This window comes from Canis lupus, chromosome 31, assembly GCF_003254725.2.
Source record: "Canis lupus dingo isolate Sandy chromosome 31, ASM325472v2, whole genome shotgun sequence".
Lineage (NCBI taxonomy): Eukaryota > Metazoa > Chordata > Mammalia > Carnivora > Canidae > Canis > Canis lupus.
This window is the reverse complement of record NC_064273.1, coordinates 30,257,572-30,266,727: the sequence shown is the minus strand read 5'-3', so window position 1 is coordinate 30,266,727 and position 9,156 is coordinate 30,257,572. Positions and strand designations below refer to the sequence as shown.

Genomic DNA, 9,156 nt, shown 5'->3' with positions numbered 1-9,156 from the left:
AGAAAGAAGCCAAAAGTAAGGATTAAAAAAAAAAAAAAAAAAACCTCCAAGGAAGAACTCCAATTGGGCCAATTATCCCTGCTCCTTCCCTTTTGCCAAAGAGTAAGGCTGCAGGGATGGACACTTGGACACTATGATCAGCTCAGTTTGAGTTTGCCCACCTCTGAGACTGTGATCATGGCCTCCCATGGGTTGAGGGGCGGGTATAAAGCAGATGGGTATCAAGTAGACACAAACAGTAGCCACCACAATATTTTTGGCTCCTGGTAAAGTCTATGTAAAACCTATGTTCTGACCTGAACACTGGGGCATGTCTTCCTTTGTTCCAAGGAACTCAATGACTCAACAATTAATCTTCATCCAATGTCACAGATTGACACTAAGTATGTGAGATTCCTAGGGCTTCCTTAATAAACACTACAAGCTTATTGGCTGGAAACAACAGAATTGTATAATCTCATGGTTTTGGAAGTCAGAAGTCAAGATGTTAGCAAGTTAGCCCCTTCTGGAGGCTCTGAGGGGGAATCTGTTCCATACCTCTCTCTTGCTTTTTCTTGGTGGCTGGCACTCTTGGCATTCCTTGGCTTGAGACTGAAAGTCTCAACCTCTGTCTCTGTTTTCACATGACCTTTCCCTCTGTGTCCTTGTCTCTTAAACAGCCCTCTTCTCTGTCTCAGAAAGACACTTGTTATTGGGTTTAGGGCTCATCTTAATCCAGAATGATCTGTTCTTGAGATCCTTAGTGACATCTGCAAAGACCATATTTCCAAATAAGGTCACATTCACGGGTAGAGTGAGAATATGTACACATCTTCTTGGGGATAGAATTCAACTCACTCCCCTGAATGATATGGTTATATTCCCAGAAAACCAAGGTAGCTTTTTCTTCTCTGAGTGACTTGGTTCCCCAAATTCATAATCTATACCCATGGAGCATGAATCATTCATAACAAACACACTTTCTAAAAGTAAAGCTTTTGAACAAATGTGTGGATGGAGAAAATGAGCCCCAATTAAGCTTCCCTTTGTGACAAACCTCTCAGAAAAGCATTAACTCTAATCTTCAGTGAAAAGCATTGTAAAATCAAGGTCGAATGGGAAGATGGTGTTTGAAATGGCCTGGGTTTCCTTTAATGGAATGAAGAGAGGTAGATTTTACTGTGATTATGATATGCTTTTAGCCACACAGAAGTCAGGGTCAGAGAATTAAGTGAAACCAACAAAACTGTGGCCAACTGTGGTTTTGTCTTTGGGAGACTTTGAATTATCAACAGGCGAGATGGAAATGCTCTCTCCATTCATGATACCATCAGGGATTGTGTGAACTGGGCTTTCTCTGGTCTTCAGAATAGTTTTTGCTTTTCCATCCGCATTTTCAATTTTATTATTTTGTTGTTAGAGGATTGCAAAATGGGTGAGAAGTTGTGCTTTGGTACTGGTGACAAGAACTCGCTTTGGTTAAGCTAAGACATTAGCACATAATTTTATTAAGAAAGCAATAATGTTCCCCAGGTCTTCATGGCTTCTGCTACCTTCAAGTCAAGGCTTGGCTCAAAGGTGACTTCCTCACAGAGCCCTTTCCTCTAACTGGAGCATCCTCCCCACCACGCTCCACCCATGCCTTCCCATCTCCTAGTATCTCTATCGCTCTCAGTTTCCTGCTCAACTTTTCTTCAAGGCACTAATGATATATTATTGAAAACATACTGATTTGGCTGAGGTATGTTTCCTTTCCAGACTATAAACTCCAGGAAGAAAGGTACTCTTATCATCTTGTACACTGAAGACCTAGAACATTGTCTGACACATAAGAAGACCTCAGTCAATATTGCTTGAATGGATGAATGAGTACATGTGTGGATTCCTTGGCTGTGTGCTGTGTGTACTGATTGGTTTCCTCCTCAGAGCAATATTGTGATTCAGATGGCTGAAGTGAGTCAGACTATTTCTCTGGTGAGAAGCCTAGTGGTCTGGAAATTAGAGAGGCAGTATAAGGCATGTGTGAGAACACCAACACTTGCTCTACCTGGGTATACCTGGGCACTGGGCCTTTGTTTTCTTATTTGTAGAATGGTGTGACAGTGGTACCTGCCTTGTGGGGTTGCTATTATGACAATTAGATGACATTGCATTTGGTTGGAACAGAACTTAGAACATTGTAGGTGCTCAATAGATATAAGCTACTATGGTGCCCTTTTCCAGATGAATGAGGTAATGTGAGCAAGAATACAGGTGGCAGAGGCAGACTCAGAACCCAGATCTAACTTCTTCTAGAGGCTGAGTTAGGTCTTGGCCACAATGTTAATTTTCTTGATATATTTGAGGTAGGCTTCAAAGAAATTAGGCAGATAACATGGGAGCACTCTAGCAGTGGAAGGATGGAGTGTTCAATACTACAGATGGCGTGGCTACCAGTGGGTCACCACAAGGACACTGGTCAATATAGAGAAACAATATTAACCAACACAGGAAACTACTTCATGGCTGTATGAATCAGAATCTCATGGCTTTCATTTTGATTTCTCAGAGATGGAGATACAAAAGGAGCAGGCCAACCTATGCCAATTTACCAACAAGCAAGTTTCATGAGAACCACTTCACCAGATGAGAGAATAGTTTAGTTCATACTGCGGTATTGTATGACAAAAGGCAGAGGTCAAGTGGATGACTCATAGCATGGCCAACATCACTCAGCTACAGCTGCGGTAACCCCAAATTCCTACCTTGCCTTTACCAGTGTATCTGCTAAAGCCCTTTGTGTAATTACTTCTTGATTTTCTGCTTTTCAGTCCATTGATCAGCTGATTCCATGGTTAATTCCAAATATAGGCACACTGTTCTGTCTTTTCAACCTTACCTTAACTTCCTGGCTATGTTTTGTTTCACCAGCAATTATTTTATTTTTTTTTTAATTGGAACACAAACCAGTCACAGAGTTTTGAGATCTCACTAGGTATATGTTGGATAAAAGAGATGAGGTTTTGAATTTTTTCCACGGACAATGCGCAATGCAATTGTGATTCAGAACTAAGAGTTCTGAGCCTCATAGTGGTACTGCACTATTAATAGTCCTGGTCATCAGGCTTAAGGATGCTTGGAATAGTGCCACCACGGTCTTGAAATCCAAGCCAAGAGACTGGGTCCTTTTCATCTGTTGACCTTCTTTTCTTATATGTGGCTTTTAGAAATAAAATCTATTGAAGATAATTGACCAGCTACTTAGCTCTACCAGGAAGAGATAAAAATAATTTTCTTACATATTTATTTGTTTAACTGATCACCAACAGCCCTGAAAATACTAAACTGAAAAATATACTACTTTCCTCTCACTGGTGACACAATTAAATAACTATTTTACTACAAAGTAGTAATAATAATTGAATGTGTTTCCTGATATTCTGCACAAATATTAATGAATTTCCTAGCTGGTTTAGCTGGTTTATTTTTATTTGATTTCTGTCTATCTTTGAAGTGTCCAAAGAGCACTCACATAGGTTTTGTTTTGTTTTGTTTATGAAGTTTGTTCAGTATTAGAAGAATCACTCATTCCTTTTTATGCTGGTTGTTGGGGATTAGTATCACACTCTAAAACACAGTGAAATTCGATGTTAATAAAACGTCATTTTTCATTTTCTCCTAGCTTATACTTCTTTTCCACACATATTGCATGTACTAATAGGTTATGAAAGTTTTAAGTTACTACAGCTTACACTGTATTTAGAAAAACTTGTTTCAGAACAATCCAGTAAATTATCTATTACCCTGTACTGTGTTAGAATGTGCTGTGCCCTAAGAATATAGCAGACAGAAGTTCTCACACAAATTCTTACACCTTCGAGAGATACAGAGCTCTCTTCCAGAAAGCACATAATCAGGGCCTCCTACACTAAGTGTTAAGTGCTTAACATCTTTACAGAGACCTCCTGGGCTTCTGACCAAACCAATGGTGAACACTGAGCTAGGAGAAACTTCTCTGTAAGAAAGCCTTGTGGTTGCCAGGAATGAGAAAATCTATTGACTATTGCATTCTGCTCTTTTGATATGTTTTGTTATTGTTGAAAGCAAAGTGCAGGAAGCTGCCATTTATTAATTTCCTTCAATCTCCTTCCCAGGATCTGTAGCATGTTCTCACTGGCCAAGAGACTGCTGATTCAGGCAAATCTTCTGTGGGCTGGATTATGTGAGAAAGAAAGTGTCCATTTTTGGGTCTCTGGAAGGAAAAGGAGACTCAGTTTTTAAGGGAATTAAGAGGAAACAAGGCAAAAAATAATTTCTCTCACAAAAAAAAATAAATAAAAGGGTGTGCTATATTACACTTTACTTCAGAATTTTAAGATAAATTTTGAGATTGTTTATTAAGAATTAACTCTTGGGGTGCCTGGGTGGCTCAGTTGGGTAAGCATACAACTCTGATTTTAGCTCTGATTGTGATCTCAGGGTCATGAGATCAAGCCCCAAGTGGGGCTCAGCACTCAGTGCAGAGTCTGCTAGAGATTCTTTTTCTCCTTCTGCCCCTTCCCCTTGTGCTCTCTCTCTCTCTCTCAATAAATACATAAATAAAATCTTAAAAAAAATTAACTCTCTCCAACCCATATAAAATTGCTGCTTTATAGAACTAAGGCATTTCTTATCTAAGATGTTTACCTTTTAATAGCTGAATCAGGGTGATGTCAAGACTTTCAAGAGATGATGTCTCTCGAGTACAGTGTTTCTCAGTGTTGATATAATTGGCATTTGGGGCTGTCCTGTGCATTGTAGGATGTTTGGGAGCCTGTCTTGTGCATTGTAGGATATTTAACGGCATCCCTGGTTTCTACCATTAGATGCCAATAGCGTTCCTCCCTCCCTGTTTGTGATGACAAAATGCCACTAAGTATTTCCAAATGTCTCCTGGGTGGGGGTGGGGTAGGCATAATCGTCCCAATTGAGAACCATTGCTCTAAGTGCAAGAAAGCAAGACTTCTAATCTACAACTTGCAATTAATTCTCATTGGCTGGCTATGGCTATCTGGAAGACTAAGTTGAGGAAGATTTGGAGGGTCTATCTGTAGAGAATGTCTTATTTTGGTCACTTAGCAAGGTCTTTCATGGGTTTGGGAGTAGTAGAGAGAGGTGCTACATTAGGGTTCTCTGAAGAAATAGAACCAGTAGCATGTGTGTATGTATCTATAATAATATCTACTTCTATCTTTATCTATCATGTAGATAAATAGAGAAAGAGAGAGAGAGGGATAAATTTTAAGGAATTGACTCACATGATTATGAGAGCTAGCAAGTCCAAAATCTGCAGGGTGGGCCAGGAGGCTGGGGATCCAGGGAAGAGTTGGAGTTCAAGTCCAGATGCCATTTGTTGTTGGGAGGATTTGTCTTGCTCAGGGAAGTGTATTTTTGTTCCATTAAGGCCTTCAACTGATTGGATGAATAATGTTTAACCAAATATTTGGGTACTATGGCCTAGCCCAGTTAATGAATAAAATTTACCATCACAGATGCTCACTACTCTTTCTAATGAAAGCACTTTAGATTACACATTTTATTGTATCATACTTGACCTGCCTGCATGGTCAACACCAGCTATATCCACTGGGTGGGTCCAGGAGAAGAGATATCAGCCTGCACATCCCAGGGGTAGCCTGCAGTGCCTTTGCTGCTGTAGTCAGATCAGCATGTCTGACCTGACAAAGGGAAGAAGTCAGAAGATGACAATGAACTATAACATGCACATTAGAAGAGAAGAAAATATTCCTACCAACTATAAAGATGGAAATAAATGTATCCCAGGCTGGGCATTAGGGATAGATTTTTTTAAATGGAAAGATTTGGGGCATCCAACCTCAGGGTCATGAATTGATCCCCACATTGGGCTCTGAATTCAGTGGGGAGTCCGCTTGAGAGTCTCAATTTCTCTCTCTCTCTCCCCCTACTCACACACACTCTCTCTCTAAAGTAAATAAATCTTTAAAAAACAAATAAAATAAATAAAATGGAAAGAATAAATATGCTGCAACAGATAAATCTCATTGACAGGAGCACAAGTGAAAGAAGCTGGAAACAAAAACCATGTACTAGAAGATTCCATTTCTATCAAATAAAAAAAAAAATAGGTAGAATTTATCTATGTTAGAATTCATGATGGTGACTTCCCAGATGGATTTTTGGGGTGTCAGTGCACTCTTCTTTGGAGCTCAGTGCTGGATACAAAAGTGGGTTAAGTTTGGAAAATTCATCAAGGTATATTTATTTTGTATATACTTATCTGTAGGTATATTATGAATAAAAATGTAAATTTAAAAGGCACAAGTGGCAAGGAAAGGTGAGTGGGAATGGGAAGGGGAGAGATGAGGGAGGTGGAAATAATGATGTTGTCAAATCCCAGGCACCACCCGCTGCTTTATCTGCTCTGCAATATTTTAATACTGGTTATGCTAGTGTTACAGACTTACTATTTTTTTTTAGACTTACTATTTTTAATTAAGGAAATGAAGAGACCTTTAAAAAGACTGACAATGTCCATTTTTGACAAGTGATTAGATAACAGGATCACAGGAACCAGGAGGTCCTGAACTCCAAAAGCTGAGCCTTTTGAAGCCATTAGTACCCCACAGGCCTATTCTATGACAGATAAATAAGTGTCCCACAGAATTCCAGAAGAACTCAGCTAAGCTAGATAGATTTTCTTTTAGGTAGAAAAGTGGAATATGTCAACACAAGCAGACTCACTATGCTAGCAAAGAGTGCTGGGCTCTTCAACAACACTCTACAGAATGACCATGTTGGCTCACCCCTGGGGTTGACCAGATGACCTCAAAGCCTTTTCGGCTATCCATGTTCTTTATTTTCTGTATTTGTCACACTGTGTGAAATATCCACTCAAATTGTTACTATAACACACTGTTATGATTTAGTATTTTTCTTCCATTCTTAGCTTCTCCTTTAACAAGGAAAACAGAGACCTCAATGCTCATAAGCAAATCACTGTTTTGTTTGGTCTGAAGTCAGATGGGAGGCCTCCAAGGACTACTCCCTTTTAGCATTTTCCAATTAGAAAGTGCTGCACACTGCACTAAGAAACCATGTTCTTTCCCACTTTCCATTTACTTTTATTGCCATTATTTATCTGAGAGGATCATATTTCAAGAAAGACTTTTTCCCTAACCAGAGGGAAAAAATACATTTCTTTATAAAGAAAAAAAAAAAAAGTACAGCAAATGCAGATCCTGTAGAATGTCTATCATTTTCAAGGCATGACATTTTTAAAGGAGTTTTGAATAAGAGGATATTAAGAACAGTGGTAGCTTATGAAAGCTTGCTGGATAAGGACCTATTTGGAAAGGCTTTTAAAAAGTGCATCATTTACCCAGTGGAGCTGTCAGGTTACTGTGTTTACTCAAGGGAAGACAGATTTTCTTTTTTTTAATCTGGCCTATGCTTTTCTTAAAACAGGCTATTGACTGAAATCAATGCAGAGTGGCCTGAAAGACACAGAATGGCTGGGCCTCTCTGGTACCTAAATAAATTGTCAGCCCAAGGTTATCCCTTCCATCGGTATTAGAAGCTATTTTTGAGTGGCTTATATGGAATGTGAATTACTAGAGGCCCAAAATATAGATAAGAAACATTTTGGGATGAGAAGCCACTCCAAAAAGCCCCCTGAATTCATCAGGTTTGCCTCCAACGCTTAAAGAAACAAAAGCACATTTTGCATGTGACAATGTCCATTTTTGACAAGTGATTAGGTAACAGGATCACAGGAACCAGGAACCATTTTGCATGTCCAGTGTGATACACTTTTATTAGTAAAACTATTTGTAATTGTGATTTTGTTTCTTTGACTGATCACATAATTTAACCAAAATTAAATGTGAAATATAATTGATTTGTCTTCTTTCTTAGTTGGGCAGACTCATGCTATAATCTGTGATTTGCTCCTTTGTCAGAAGTGTCCATAAAAGGTTCCAGAGGACTCAGAAACAAATTCAGACCCTATTCCTCAGGGGATGCACCACTGAGTTACCCGTACATGATAAACAACAAGCTTGGTTAGGCTGCTATAACTAATATGCCCCCAATCTCAGTGGCTGCGCCCCACAGAGATTTATCCACCACATACCAACCTGGCAGTCCAGACTCTTTCCATCTTTGACCGTGTCAACTCAAGGCTTTTTTTCACAGCAACCACAGCAAGGCCTGCAGAGAGAACTAGTACTCTGCTGGTAACACATTGAGCAGAACTAGCCACATGAGTCCAACCTAATGGAAGCATAAGGAAAGTAGAATTGCCATATGCCTGGAAAGACAGGGTGGCTGGATACAAAGAAGCCCCAGAAATTCTACCACAGTGGGAAAAAGGAAGCAATCTAATGGTTCATCTTTTGGATAAGAAATTGCATATGCATGTGTTTGCATATGTTTGTGTGTGTGAAAGAGAGAGAGAAAGACAGAAAAAAAGAGAGAGGGCAGAGAGAGAGAGAGACAGAGAGAGAGACAGAGAGAGAGAGAGCTGTGTGACAGTGGTAGTTATTCTTCTGACCTGAAAATGAATTTTTAATTAAAAATTTTCAATTGGTCTTTTGCCTAGATAATGTGTATGCGGTTGACCATGAGGAAGTGTGGGTTGTGCTACTAGAACATAGAAAGTAGCCACTTTAGATGATTATATTCTTATTATTTGAGATGATTGATTGAATAGGAGCTTTGCAAACTTAAAAACTTTTTAAATGAAAAAAAATTATATAGGTAGAGAAAAACAACATCTGAGAAGGCTCTTCTCTATCATTCTACAACTGGTTCTCAACCAAGGACAACTTGCTCCCCAGAAAACTTTTGTCAATGTCTGAAGGCAATTTTTGCTTTCACAGCTGATAGGGGGAGGTGTCATTGGCATCTAGCGGATGCAGGCCAAGGATTTTACTAACCACCCTACAATTCACAGGAGAACCCCTACAACAGAGAATAATCTGACCCAATACATCAATCGTGTTAAGATTGAGGACACTCAACCTTGAGTTCCAGATTGTGAACTTAGTGGTCTCCTTCTAAGCAGGTTCTACCTGATTTAAGTTTTTCATTTAAAGCAGGTAACTTGGGATCCCTGGGTGGCTTAGGGGTTCAGTGCCTGCCTTTGGCCCAGGGCGTGATCCTGGAGTCCTGGGATTG

At 39.5% G+C, this 9,156-nt stretch overlaps 1 long non-coding RNA gene across 1 annotated transcript; it reads left to right on the top strand.

Annotated features, from left to right (window-relative positions):
* The first annotated feature begins 2,132 nt into the window (after positions 1-2,132).
* LOC112661881 (uncharacterized) lies at positions 2,133-4,381 on the top strand. The gene is made up of 3 exons (XR_003138065.3): positions 2,133-2,211; positions 2,528-2,705; positions 4,113-4,381. It is a non-coding gene; the product is annotated as an uncharacterized LOC112661881 (long non-coding RNA).
* The last annotated feature ends 4,775 nt before the right edge of the window (positions 4,382-9,156 follow it).